Genomic DNA, 14,943 nt, shown 5'->3' with positions numbered 1-14,943 from the left:
ACAAAGCAAAGTCTGTCTAGACCTCTGTTAAAGGGGTACTCTAGAAAATAAAGTTTGTTTGTTTTTTTAAAGAGTACCTGTCACCAAACAAAACTTTTAATATAGTGTTCCTTGTGTAATTAGCAGACACTTTCCTATTCACTTGCTTTTAAAATTATCAATATAAATATGTTTAAAATGTAATCGAAAAAACAACCACTTGGTGGCTCTGTTCTGTTCCCTGCCACAATGAATACAGTGAGTTTGGTCTCCTCTCGGCCTAGCAGGAGACCATACTCAGGAAGTGCTTCTCTGCACTCAGCTTGATTGTCAGCTGCACAGAGCCTCACTGAAAGATGCATAAAGCCTCACTGAAAGATGCACAGAGCCTCACTGAAAGATGCATAAAGCCTCACTGAAAGATGCATAAAGCCTCACTGAAAGATGCACAGAGCCTCACTGAAAGATGCATAAAGCCTCACTGAAAGATGCATAAAGCCTCACTGAAAGATGCACAGAGCCTCACTGAAAGAAGCATAAAGCCTCACTGAAAGATGCACAGAGCCTCACTGAAAGATGCATAAAGCCTTATTGAAAGATGCACAGAGCCTCACTGAAAGCTGCACAGAGCTTGAGGTCTTCTATTCATCACAGCACTGCAACCATGTGAGGGTGGAAGTGATGTCATGCCTGCTGGGAAACGCCCACTTGCACTATGTGAGCAAGAATTAAGGTAAGATACACAGCTTTTTAAAGCTCTGAAATTTTTAAGGGTGGGAGTGGTGTTAGGAGTAGTTAGGGAACATAGCTTGAGTTTAGATAAGTTTATTTGGTGACAGGTACTTTTTAAACTTGCCCAGAATGCTGTCATTTAAGGGGGGGGGGGGGGGGAAACTGGACTTAGCTCCCGCCACTCCTCGAGAGCATCTGGTATCCCACACCCGTCCACTACTACAATCCTATTCCTGCTCCTTGGAGGTCATGGCTATGCTGCAGTGGATGGGTGGGTGGATAGCATTACTTCAGTGAAACCCTTCCACCCTGCTATACTTCCTCCTACTACAGCAAAGTCACACATCCCTGAAGACCATGTGACTTATGACATATTGTCTCTGGCCACATGGAATGCTGGGAAAGGTCAGAGAGAAAGACTTCCACTATAGCACTTCTAGGTGTGGGTCCTCTGCATAAAAACAGGACAAAGCAGCGTATGGAAGTAATAGAAGCAAATTACACAGCATTATACCTTGACATCATGGGCTCAAAATCAATTTGCATAATTCCAATTGACTTTAATGGGAGTTACACAAACGTCATAGCTCTACGAGCCACACTATTTACATAACCCCCGAAGTTACATTAACAGAGTATCCCCTGGGGCTACACTGTTTGCGCAACCCCCATTAAAGTCAATGGGAGTTACGCAGATTGTGTGACTTCTTTGCTTAGGCTGCTTTCGGTTTTCCCGACCACCTCTGTAGACAGGCCACAGTAGCCAGAGGAAGACGTTAAGAGCGAGAAGGTAAAAACCCCTTTAAAAAACATGTTTACAAAATGTATCATTTGTGCAAAACTAGTAATACATTTAAAAAAAACTATACATATTTGGCAATACTGTTATCCTTAAAACACAGTAAATGGTGTAAATGGTGTAAAATGTAAAAAGCCAGAAACTGTGGTGGAATTGCTGTTTTTTTTCCCCATCCCTTGTTTTTAGGATCGGTGCCGGTCTGAGAGTTGGGACCTGCGTCTATGGTCACATGACAAAATTCCCTGTTGCAATCCTGCAGAAGAATTCCACTCGGAAATTCCGTTGCAGCAGAGTCCCATTGTTTTCGTGTAAATGGCGGAATTTCTGCGGCAGATGTTTCCGACGCAGAAACAACACAGAGCAATGAAGATAGGGAAATCTACAAGACTAGGCAAAAAGAGGCCAAGCAAGTTATAAGAGCTTCTAAAGCGCAGGCAGAAGAAAAACTAGCTCAGTCTGTGAAAAAAGGGGATAAGACATCCTACAGATATATGAAGGAAAAAAGGAAATTAAGGAATAAATAAATGAAAAACAAAGGAAGGAAGGAAGGTATGTAGAAGAGAATAAGGGGCTTTCGGACTGCCTTAATGAATACTTCTGTTCAGTTTTTACAGAAGAAAAAGGACCTCAATTACTGAGGAAGACTAATTAATTGTTTGATGCATGTGTCTTTACAGAGGAAGAGGTTCTACGTTTGCTGTCTAAAGTGAAGACAAATAAGTCACAGGGGCCTGATGGGATACACCCAAAATTATTAAAAGAGCTTAGTGGTGAGCTAGAAAAACCGTTAACAGATTTATTTAACCAATCACTGGTAACAGGAGTCGTCCCGGAAGATTGGAAATTAGCAAATGTTGTCCCCATTCACAAGAAAGGTAGTAGGGAGAAATCAAGCAACTATAGGCCAGTAAGTCTGACATCAATAGTGGGGAAATTAATGGAAACTCTACTAAAGGATAGGATTGTGGAACATCTAAAATCCCATGGATTGCAAGATGAAAAACAACATGGGTTAACTTCAGGGAGATCATGTCAAACAAATCTTATTGATTTTTTTTGACTGGGTGACTAAAATAATAGATGGCGGAGGGGCAGTAGACATTGCATATCTAGATTTTAGTAAGGCTTTTCAATTCAGAATATTGGTCAGACTAGATGGGCCAAATGCTTCTTATCTGCCGACACATTCTATGTTTCTAAATTCTGATTACGGTCTCTGACGAAAGAATTGACATATCAATTCTTTGGGCCGAATCTGTTCGGACATGCATTGCCGTCTATGGAGATGCCGCATTTCAGAGCGCTCCTAGCACCGGCATGTTTTGCCGGCGTTCACTATGTGCCGAATGTCCGCCCATGTTTTCCACAGTGTGAACATAGCCTTAAAGCTTACTTGTCTGATCCCACAAAAAAAAAAAAGGAAATTATTATGTTACTTTGTCCCTAATCCTGACCATGTACATCTAATTTTATGCCTCTATCCCCTATATTTATGATAAAAATACCTCTTTTCATTGGCTCACAGGGGAAGGGGGCATTACCCTCCCTTGGGGTAGTGGGAGGTGATTGTTGTGTGGTGGAAGGGGGTGTATCCCTCCCTTGTGGTGGTGGGAGGTGATTGGTGTGTGGTGGGAGAGGGTGTGTCCCTCCCTTGTGGTGGTGGGAGGTGATTGGTGTGTGGTAGGAGGGGGGTGTGTCCCTCCTTTGTGGTGGTGAAAGGTGATTGGTGTGTGGTGGAAGGGGCATGTCCCTCCCTTGTGGTGGTGGGAGGTGATTGGTGTGTGGTAGGAGGGGGTGTGTCCCTCCCTTGTGGTGGGAGGTGATTGGTGTGTGGTAGGAGGGGGTTGTGTCCCTCGTTTGTGGTGGTGAAAGGTGATTGGTTTGTGGTGGAAGGGGCATGTCCCTCCCTTGTGGTGGGAGGTGATTGGTATGTGGTGGGAGGGGGCGTGTCCCTCCCTTGTGGTGGGAGGTGATTGGTGTGTCTGCTCATGCAGCTTTGTCCATGACTGATCGACAAGCCTGAAACTGCTGCAGGACTGGTAAGTGTCCCAGTAGGTATGGGGACCCCTAGTGGTGGGATTTTCAGGAGCAGTTTTCTTTATTTAAAAAAAATGAAACAACCATATTACAAAAGGTCTTTTTTGTAACAACATATAAAATGTTTTCAGAACTGACAATGCCCGTGTAAACCAACCGTCCAGTTCTACAGAGCTCAACATGGACAGATGTCGCAGGTAAATTTGATATTGATTTTAAAGCAGGTATTGTATTGTAATGGATATGGTGCAACACAATAAAAGCTCTTTACAATGCATGCAGATGTTCATGGAATTTTGGCTATGTTATAAAAATAGGACGCAGAGCAATGTTTCCCTAACAGAGTGCCTCCAGCTGTGGCAAAACTACAACTCCCAGCATGCCCGGACAGCCAACGGCTGTCCGGGCATGCTGGGAGTTGTAGTTTTGCAACAGCTGGAGGCACCCTGGTTGGAAAACACTGTCGTAGAGTCTGGTTAATGTGAGATATTTGCGCACGATCATTCAGGAAGCTTGTCTCTTCTTATGTAAGCTGTGGGCAAAAATAATGAGTAATTAATGGTAATACAGCTCGCTATGACAATGCTACATAATAAGTAGTGACAAGTCTGAGAGGGTGAGGGGGACACTATGGTCACATCCTCTGCGAGCACCAAGTACATTTCTACTAATAGAGCATTATGGGGAAAGCTAACAACCTCCTTGGTCCACTCTCCTTTTTGCCTAATGCATAGAGGTCCCAATTCGTGTTCCCCCTTATTTTTTACTCAGAATTTCCTAAAGTGATGTTGGACAATGGAAATATGACTCTTTGGTAACTTACTTTTCTACCAAAAAACCCGTGCCCATTCCTAAATTGCAACTCCTCCGCTGGTCATATTTAATGGGCACTGTCAGTATCCAAAACTTTTCATATGTTGTACATCTTGGCAAAACATTAACCTTTCTAATATATTTCATTAAATAAATGTTGTCTGCTTTATATAGAAATCAATGCTTATATAAAAAAAAAAAAAAGACCACTAGGGGTCCCCATACCATCCAGAACATAATCCTGTCCGGCTGAAGCATCATCTTTGTCTCAGCTGAAGTACAGGCAGGGACAAAGTTCAGGAAGTGAGGGCGGGACTAGTTCTCCTCTGTGCTCACTCCTGTCCTATCAGACTGCAGCATGAAAACAGAGAGGAGGGGGTTACAGAGCAACCTGCAGTGATTGGACGACGAGACCCAGCACAGCGGACTCAGGGAGGAAGTGAATGCATGGTGAGTGAGGGTGGGCTCAGTGCTTGTCTCAGACACGCCCCTTTCTGAGCAATGGATGTCAGAATAAGTGAGCAGCAAAACAGAGGGATTTGTGATCCAAATACAGAAGCTAGACACATAAAAAGACATGTAAAGAATCTGCATGACCTAGTGAGGAACATATTTAAGAATTATTATTTTTTCTGCGATATAACAGGTACGCTTTACACATGACATCTTCCTTTAAGGCCCCATAACGGAGTCAGGCCCCACAAGTTCACCAGCTATATCCTGTTTAGGTTCAGATGGGATCGCCATATGGTGGGCCCTATGGGCTCTGCCATGGCTTTGCCCATTTTTTTTTTTTAAACCTGGCCAACCAGATCATCTAATGCTTTGTTGGGCCAATCTGAACATATCAAGGTTGATTTGGTGACGTAGGACTGGTTATCTGCTTCAGAATATGGGTATATATATATATATGTATATATATGTATGTATATATATATATGTACTGGTTTGAACCCAAATTTACATACATTTAAAGGGGTACTCCGGTGCTAAGACATCATAGGCTTACATTGTGGGGACGGAGCGTGACGTCACATGGGGCGGAGCCACGACATCACTATGCTCCGTCCCCGTGATCGCCAGTAATCAGACCCGGAGCGAGCACGCTCCGGGGGCTGATTCTAATGAGGTGCTGCGTGGAAGATCACGGGGGTCCCCATCGGCGGGACCCCCGCGATCAGGCATCTTATCCCCTATCCTTTGGATAGGGGATAAGATGTCTTAGCGCCGGAGTACCCCTTTAAGCCCTGTCCGCACAACGATAGCATGCACATTTTACAACCTGATTTTGTGGAAAATTGTTAGAAATTTATAGACTGATAAATGTTGATCTAAAGATAGTGACAGCTATATCATGAGAACCTCAAAAGTTAGCATACCAATGCACTAACCCTGGCCTGCCCATGATATTATAGTCAGCCCTATTCAAGTGAACATGGTTAGGCTGCAATACCACACATGGACAAGAGTGGTGCTATTTCTTGGGGGAAAACCTCTCATATAACCCCTCAAAAAGAAGCTGTCCTTTCAGGTATGCTTTTTGTTATAAGCTGTTATATATACCTTTTCATGAGGAGTAGCACTATTTCTAGCCATTATATTACTTATATGGTATTTTTCACCAGTTTTCCCCTCTGCAGCATCCATTTTTAAGTGTCAGTTGCCCTTTATATAGTAGACGACAATGGCATCTCCCACAGACTGTACACCCACGCAGAAGAGGGGATCTTGTTCTATTATATCTCTATAGAACACCATAGGGAGCAGTTGCAGCTTGTGAGACATTTTAGAGCAGTGATGTGCAGTGTAAGCTGCATTCTCTCTCTCTCTACCTCCAGCCTCTCTACCCTCTTTTCACTCTTCCGCCTAAACATCTATCAACTGTAATTTGGCCCTCATTGAGCTTCTAGTCCATCTTGCCCTCTAGAACTGACTGTTTCCCAGAGTGAATAATGAGTTTTGAAGGAGGGGAGCCGAAAAGGAGCCTGATAGGTGGAGAGATACTACAAACTTATTTTACATTCCCTTGTACTATTGATTTATACAAAGTTTATTGAAAATTACAGTGACCATATAATATTAATAAGTCAGCGGTTTGGCCTTCCTGGCTTCCTTTATCTAAAATCTTCAGATCTGTGTCGTCTCTGTGTATTCACGGCGTGTTAATAGACTCCAGAGCTGCATGCACAATGTGGAAATGGTAACTGTAATTGTCAGGCTACCTGTATCTAACACTCTGGTTAAAAAATAAACAGAAACATCGCTCCGACAGCTTGCTTCTGGCAGCGCCAATGTTTTCTGTTTTGTGCATGAACAGAGACTAAGTAAGACAATGTGCGCCATTCCCGAAACACAGCGTGACATTGTGCTCTGTAACAGAGAAAGAGTTCCTACAGCAGATGTATCTGTGGGTGATCGACTACATCTTCTCTGATGGGAAAATCATGGGAGATATATAGTAGCAGTTTGAAGCTGCAGTTTTCTGATACAAAGCTCAAACTCCGATAAAATTCTTGCTGCCGGCTGCCACCATTAGGGGGAGCTTATGAGCTTACTGTATACTGTTTGATGCATTGAGGATTTGGAGCTTTATATCAGAGAAACTAAGCTCTGGCTGCTATAGAGATACAGCAAAGATGAACCAGCAGAGATTGTTGGACACTAAGGGCTCGTTCACATTGTGGACATTCAGCCCGCACAATTGTGCATAGATAGAATAGACTGACTATAATAAACACATATTAGAAAATATGGCAAATATTAGCAAAGATAAAAAAACAGCAATGATGTCAGTAGCTGCTGCCGAATATCTAGGCTTCCAGCAATAAGATAAGCCACATAATAAATTCTTCAGCAGAATTTATAAGATGATAATGTATTATTTATATACAGTGAAATGATAACTAGACAGGAGACAGATAGATAGATATGAGATAGATAGACAGACAGATAGATATGAGATAGATAGATAGATAGATATGAGATAGATAGATATGAGATAGATAGATAGATAGACAGATAGACAGATAGATATGAGATAGATAGATAGATATGAGATAGATAGATAGATAGATAGATAGATATGAGATAGATAGATAGACAGATAGATATGAGATAGATAGATATGAGATGGATAGATAGATATGAGATAGATAGATATGAGATAGATATATAGAAATATAGATATGAGATAGATAGATAGATAGATATGAGATAGATAGATAGAAAGATAGATAGATATATATGAGATAGATAGAAAGATATGAGATAGATAGATATGAGATAGATATGAGATAGATAGATGGATAGATATGAGATAGATAGATAGATATGAGATAGATAGATATAAGAAAGATAGATATGAGATAGATAGATATTACATAGATAGATAGATATGAGATAGATAGATAGATAGATATGAGATAGATATCTATGAGATAGATAGATAGATAGATATGAGATAGATAGAGAGATATGAGATAGATAAAAAGATATGAGATAGATAGATAGATATGAGATAGATAGATATGAGATAGATAGAGAGATATGAGATAGATAAATAGATATGCGATGGATAGATAGATATGAGATAGATAGATAGATACATATGAGATAGATAGATACATATGAGATAGATAGATACATATGAGACAGATAGATAGATATGAGATAGATAGATATGAGATAGATAGAGAGATATGAGATAGATAAATAGATATGAGATAGATAGATAGATATGAGATAGATAGATATGAGATAGATAGATAGATAGATATGAGATAGATAGAGAGATATGAGATAGAGAGATATGAGATAGATAAATAGATATGAGATAGATAGATAGATAGATAGATATGAGATAGATAGATAGATACATATGAGATAGATAGATACATATGAGATAGATAGATAGATATGAGATAGATATGAGAAAGATAGATATGAGATAGATAGATAGATATGAGATAGATAGATACATATGAGATAGATAGATACATATGAGACAGATAGATAGATATGAGATAGATAGAGAGATATGAGATAGATAGAGAGATATGAGATAGACAGAGATATGAGATAGATAGATAGATAGATAGATATGAGATAGAAAGATAGATACATATGTGATAGATAGATACATATGAGATAGATAGATAGATAGATATGAGATAGATATGAGATAGAAAGATAGATATGAGATAGATAGATAGATAGATAGATAGATAGATAGATATGAGATAGATAGATAGATAGATATGAGATAGATAGATGGCTAGTTGGGAGAAAAAGAAAAATACAATAACAATAAAATAATGTCTTGGATTACTTTTTTCTTATACTAGAGCTACATTATGCTCAGGGTGTGGTTTACTTCATTATCCTATATATACATATACATATATATATACACACACACACATACGTACATAACCTCCTTCTAAAATGTAAAAATCCTAAAGACATTTAGGGATTCCCTGTAGATTCCTGGGTTAACTATCCCCTCTCTGTAATCTAGTCCACAGATCCCGGGAGATGTGCTGGTCCGGTCGTTCATTGGGGAGGACTGATTTTTTACCTTGAGGATTCAGTGGAAAACCTATTATAGACTCCTGGCACTAATGTGTAGTTATCGGAAAGGAATATCCCTGGGAATAAAATAAGGAACCTGCCCGTATCTCATCATCATGGACCCCTCTGAGTAAGCATTGGTTATAAAAGCATGAAATACTTCCATAAGCTCCAAACTGCGGACTTCAAAAACTACAACTCCCAGCATGCCCAGAAAGCCAATGGCTGTCTGGGCATGCTGGGAGTTGTAGTTTTGCAACATCAGCAGCTCCACAATTTGAAAACCACAAAGATACATAAAGCTTCCTATTGTAGAATGGACATTTCTGGTCATCTCTAGCATCCATGATTAACCCTTCATTGTGCCTGTTGTAGACGAATGTTAACTCTTTAGAACGCTGCACCAACTTCACAGACCGTCCCCGTAGACACGTACTAGCACAGACCAAGACTTAGAATATAGCGTTTACCCCGATGCAACTTCCCTGAAGCATTTGTCACCAAACTGCAACAAGTTAAATCCATTCTTATCATCCTGCATTGTTATGGTTGAGTGTGTGGAATGTATACAGTGTGCAGAACGTACAGAATGGGCAGAACGTATAGAGTGTGTGGAACATATAAGGTGTGCGGAACATATAGAGTGGGAAGAATATATATAATGTGCAGAACATATAGAGTGTGCAGAATGTATAGAGTGTACGGAAAGTATAGAGTGTGCAGAACGTATAGTGTGCAGAATGTATAGTGTAGAATGTATAGAGTGTGCAGAACATATAGAGTGTGCAGAACATATAGTGTGCAGAACGTATAGTGTGCAGAATGTATAGCGTAGAATGTATAGAGTGTGCAGAACATATAGAGTGTGCAGAACATATAGTGTGCAGAATGTATAGAGTGTGCAGAACGTATAGTGTGCAGAATGTATAGTGTAGAATGTATAGAGTGTGCAGAACATATAGAGTGTGCAGAACATATAGTGTGCAGAATGTATAGAGTGTGCAGAACGTATAGTGTGTAGAATGTATAGCGTAGAATGCATAGAGTGTGCAGAACATATAGAGTGTGCAGAACATATAGAGTGTGCAGAACATATAGAGTGTGTGGAATGTAATAGAGTGTGCGGAATGTATAGAGTATGCGGATTGATAGTGTCCAGAATGTATAGAATGTGTGGAACATATAGAGTGTGTGGAACATATAGAGTGTGCAGAACATATAGAGTGTGCAGAACATATAGAGTGTGCAGAACATATAGAGTGTGTGGAATGTAATAGAGTGTGCGGAATGTATAGAGTATGCGGATTGATAGTGTCCAGAATGTATAGAATGTGTGGAACATATAGAGTGTGTGGAACATATAGAGTGTGCAGAACATATAGAGTGTGCAGAGTGTATAAAGTGTGCGAAACGTATAGAGTGCGTTGAATGTATAGAGTGTCTGAAATGTATAGTGTGCAGAACATATAGCACGTGCGGAACAATAGATGATCCAGAATATATAAAATAATTGGAACAGATAGAATGGATAGAACATATAGAGTGTGCCTAACATATAGAGTACGTGGAACGTGTAGAGTGTGCAGAGTTTATAGTGTGTGTGCGGAATGTGTAGAGTGTGCAGAATGTATAGTGTGTGTGTGGAATGTGTAGAGTGTGCGGAACATATAGAGTGCGGAACATATAGAGTATGCGGAACGTGTAGAGTGCGCAGAATGTATAGTGTGTGCGGAACATATAGAGTGTATGGAATGTGTGGAACATATAGAGTACGGAACATATATAGTATGCGGAACGTGTAGAGTGTACAGAATTTATAGTGTGTGCGGTATGTGTGGAACATATAGAGTGCTGTATAAAGTGTGTAGAACCTACAGCATGGCTATAGATGAAACATTCAATGTAAAAAGAAAAAAAAATCCATTGGGTTTCCTATCCAATCGTGCTGCACTTTAAATTCCCCGGCCAATGTGGGAAGAAGAACTTACCTGGCTGTGATCAGTAGTGCATTAACCTTGTCTGCCGGGAGGAACGCTGCCTTTCTCAAGTGATGCAGAGCTGTGTGACTGTGTGAACATATTCCATGCTATTTAAAACATTCTCATCCCCTACAGTCCAGGCCAGCAAACTGTAGCGCTCTCTCTCTCTTCTCTGCTCTCCCTCCCTATCATCCTTTCTCTCCACCCCTTTATCATCCATCTCCCTTAAAGGGTCCATCCTTATAAGGACATTGCTGAAAAATGTCTCTGCAGCTCCCTGGCTATGGAGAGCAACCCCAGGAATGCTTATGGGATACATATACCCGTCCTATGACGCTCTGCAATACCTGGATGTCAGAATAAAACACGATATTCTGAACTAGAGCTCATGGCCCCGCAGAAAACCAAATGACCACTTTAGCTCTGCTGCAGTGACAGACTAAGCTCTGCTACATCTGCCTATTTGAGAGGAGTTAGTGGGAAGGGTGTGAGCCACAATAAAGGCACTGCAGATGAAGCAGGTCTCCTTTAACACAATGTCAACATACTAACATATCCCGGAATGATTTCCCGGAACGTCCTGATACATTAAGTATGTCCGATTACAGTCACCATGTCCCACCGAGGTGGCGTGCGACAAGAGCTGTCAGTAAAAGGATTGTACTCAGGGTCATGATCACAGATACGGCTCACTCTGAATGAGGTTTGTCCTGAATTATTTTTTTTAGTAAGTCAAAAAAACGGAACAATGAAAAGCAAAACAGTCGTCACCTCCCAGTCATCATGATACATGAAGAACACCATGACCCAGATTTATCATCAAAAACTGTCCGGTTTTCCTATAACAACCAGTCACAGCTCGGCTTCCATATCTTTATGAGCTGTGGTAAATAATAATAATTCTTCATTTATATAGCGCACACATATTACAGAATCATCCTCTGTCCCCATTGGGATTCACAATCTACATTCACCTACCAGTATGTTTTGGAGTGTGGGAGGAAACCAGAATAAACCTACACAAACACGGAAAGAACATACAAAGTCATTGAATATATTGTCCTTGGTGGGATTTGTGTGGTGTCGGGTGATGGTAATGTGCAAATTTAAGCTTTTCGTGACGCCAAGGCACGGTTAACCTAAACACTGTCCGAGGTTGAGCCACCTTCTCCTGGGCCAGGCACGGGGCAATAAATACTCGACGCAAGGTTTCAGATAACTGGCTTTACTGAGGCAGGATAGATGGTAAAATCCGTTACAGATCAGATTGGTACAAAGGGAGGTGCAGGGTAAACCTAGGAAGCTTATGGCTTTGCTGGGACTTGTAGTAGCTTGAATTGTGCTGTATATGACTGACTTGCTGTATGGCAACCTAAGCTGACTTTATTGACTTGAATGACTGACTCGTATGAATGACTTGGATGACTGATTTAGATGACTGACTTGGATCCCTGGGACTTTAGTGCTTACCGCTAGGCTTTGACATCCACAGGGCATAGGGGACTTACCTTAGAAGATGCGTGGTTGCAGGATTAGACATGAGGCTTCCTCAGAACACCTCACACTCTCTCTTCAGACTTCCTCCAAGACTGTGCCTCAGCTGCTCTCTCCACCCTGAACTGAACTCTGACCACACTATATAAGGGGCAAATTTGGAGGCTCCCCATTTGGCTGACAAGTCACCTGGTTTACCACATGCACACTCCCCTAACAAAAGGTTTTAACAGGCTAAAAGCAACAGGTACATAGAAAATGCCATAACAGAAACCATAGCATAACATTACATTATATTGAGTCCTGAGTAATGTGGGTCCAAGACGGACACTGAAGGCAACATCTACCACACAGGATGGGCAGAAGGCTATATTCTGTACTGGGTCACCACATTTGAATCTAGGAATAGGACCCCATCGCAGCAAAGCAACAGAATGAACCACTGAGCCACCATGCTGTCCACTGTTAAATGAAAAGCTAATAACAAAAATTATATCTAATACACCCCTCGAAGCACTGAGGCCTGTCTACTAATCCAAAATGCTGCTAGTACATTGAGAATAAGCAGATCCATCACTTTTGTAGTGTGGAAGGTGACATCATCCTGTAAGTGCACTGTGGCCACATGTGGTTAGGATCCTGACAATTCTGTCAAAACGGCGCTGATCCTGTTATAGAGTTAGAGGAGATGAGCAGATTGCTATATATGGGGGAAGATTCAGTAGAACTAGAAATGTATTCATGTTAATTCTAAGCTTAGGAGTCCAGTGGGTGATCCTACTCAGTGATTTGCAGCCTATACTGGGTGAAGGACCGCCCACTAGACTCCTAAATCCACATTTTCCTGAATATACAGTTCTCCTGAATATTTTCTCATATAGTAATGGCACCCACTCAACCCTAAGTAAAACCTATTTTTAAAGCCTACCTTTGTAATGCCCAGCCAACAGCAATGCACAACTGCTATGGTAGGCATGTGCCAGTGCCAGACTTGGGTTCCTTGTGCCAAACAGGAAACAAGTCACCCATAAGAATAGACCAGTAACGTATAGATCCTAGTACCGACCAGTTGGGGCAAGGGGGCAATTTTTTTCTTTTTCTTTAAAAACTTCGTGAACAGCAAGTCCATGTGCCAAGGTTCAGGATGGGTGCACAGACAGGACAAGTGCCCGGAACTAAGTGCACTGAGAAATATGGGCCAAACTAATTCTATCCAATACCTTTGTTCAGACGACCAATTCTGGACCAATCTCAGAACCTCAATGCTGTTGTTCTAAATGGCATGTACAAAATTGTACAAAACACTAACTGGAAGAGCGCTAGCTCTCTGGTGCCACCTACTGGTGATAGCATCTCTGAAGGTCAATGCCTGACCCATTTAGTTGGCAAGAAACATGACTGAGGTTATTTAGCCCCCACAGAATCTCGTCCAAAAAGAAGAGTTACCTATCTTCCTTCTAGAAAAATGTCTGACTGGCCGCTATATCTTATAATCCCTTGTCATGTATTAAGGCTCCCAAACGTGTTGGCCATTGACTTGCAGGGATACCTCCAATAGGTGGCACCAGTAAGCAAACTTTTAGAAGGAGAGCTACTTAGCATAATTTTTTCCCAGTGGGGCATTGCAAGTCTCCACAAGCCAAGAAGGAACCCAACCCCCTTAGTACCAAAACATCAATTGGAAAATCCTAATAAAAAGTTTACAAATAAAATGGGCTCAGTATGCCTCTGCATGGGCTTACAGTAGGTATATAGGGACTGACTATGGCATTAGATATTATTTACTGGATAAGGACTTCACTTCTCACCTTGAATGACGCCTTTTTATTAAGAACTCTTAGGACCAAAGATGGCAGATCTAATGAATGCCGTGTTCTACTTATGTTCTGCTATTGGGCTACCGGTGCCAAAGATGTTATCACCGGAGCCAGGCTTGGCTCTCATCCTCCCAATCTTTCTTCTGTAGAGCGCATTAAACATGAATTGGTGCCTTGAAAGATGAATGAAGCTGGCATGTTACAGCGAGAGGCTGGTACAGTAAAACAGGTCAGGAGCTGCCCTGACGTCACCAGCCCGGCTTCTAGAAGCATAAAGCAGGCGGAGAGAAATGTGGGTGACCTGACAGCGCCAGTGTGTGGGGGATCCAGTGCCAAGGGATGCAATGTACGTGTATGTAACAGCAGAGACATTACATGTAAGGTCAATTTACATGCATCCCGGGAACTCACAGGATACCCTTTGGCCTGTGAATGGGATCAGGACCTGGCAAATACATCTGTATATAAAACCTATGTAGAGGAAAAGTGGTGCAGTTGCCCATAGCAACCTAGCTGATAGATTAGTTAATCTTTTTTAAATTAAGTAATTAATTTATTTATTTTAAAAAGCCTTTGAAAAAATTAAAGCAGCAATCTGATTGGTTGCTATGGGCAACTGTACCACTTTTCCTCTGCATAGGTTTTGATGAATCTCCCCAAATGTGTGTATGTACGGTATATATGTGTGTATGTACAGTATGTATATGTGTAAATATATATATAT

At 41.2% G+C, this 14,943-nt stretch overlaps 1 protein-coding gene across 1 annotated transcript in view; it reads right to left on the bottom strand.

Annotated features, from left to right (window-relative positions):
- Positions 1-11,074, bottom strand: part of PNCK (pregnancy up-regulated nonubiquitous CaM kinase) — a 95,738-nt gene extending 84,664 nt beyond the window's left edge. The window contains exon 1 of the mRNA XM_056540263.1: positions 10,918-11,074. The gene's annotated coding sequence lies outside the window, so the exon portion shown is untranslated. The remainder of the gene's footprint in view (positions 1-10,917) is intronic.
- Between the last annotated feature and the right edge of the window lie 3,869 nt (positions 11,075-14,943).

The sequence above is a fragment of the Hyla sarda genome, chromosome 9 (genome assembly GCF_029499605.1).
Source record: "Hyla sarda isolate aHylSar1 chromosome 9, aHylSar1.hap1, whole genome shotgun sequence".
In the NCBI taxonomy this organism is placed as follows: domain Eukaryota; kingdom Metazoa; phylum Chordata; class Amphibia; order Anura; family Hylidae; genus Hyla; species Hyla sarda.
This window is presented reverse-complemented; position numbering and strand designations above follow the sequence as displayed.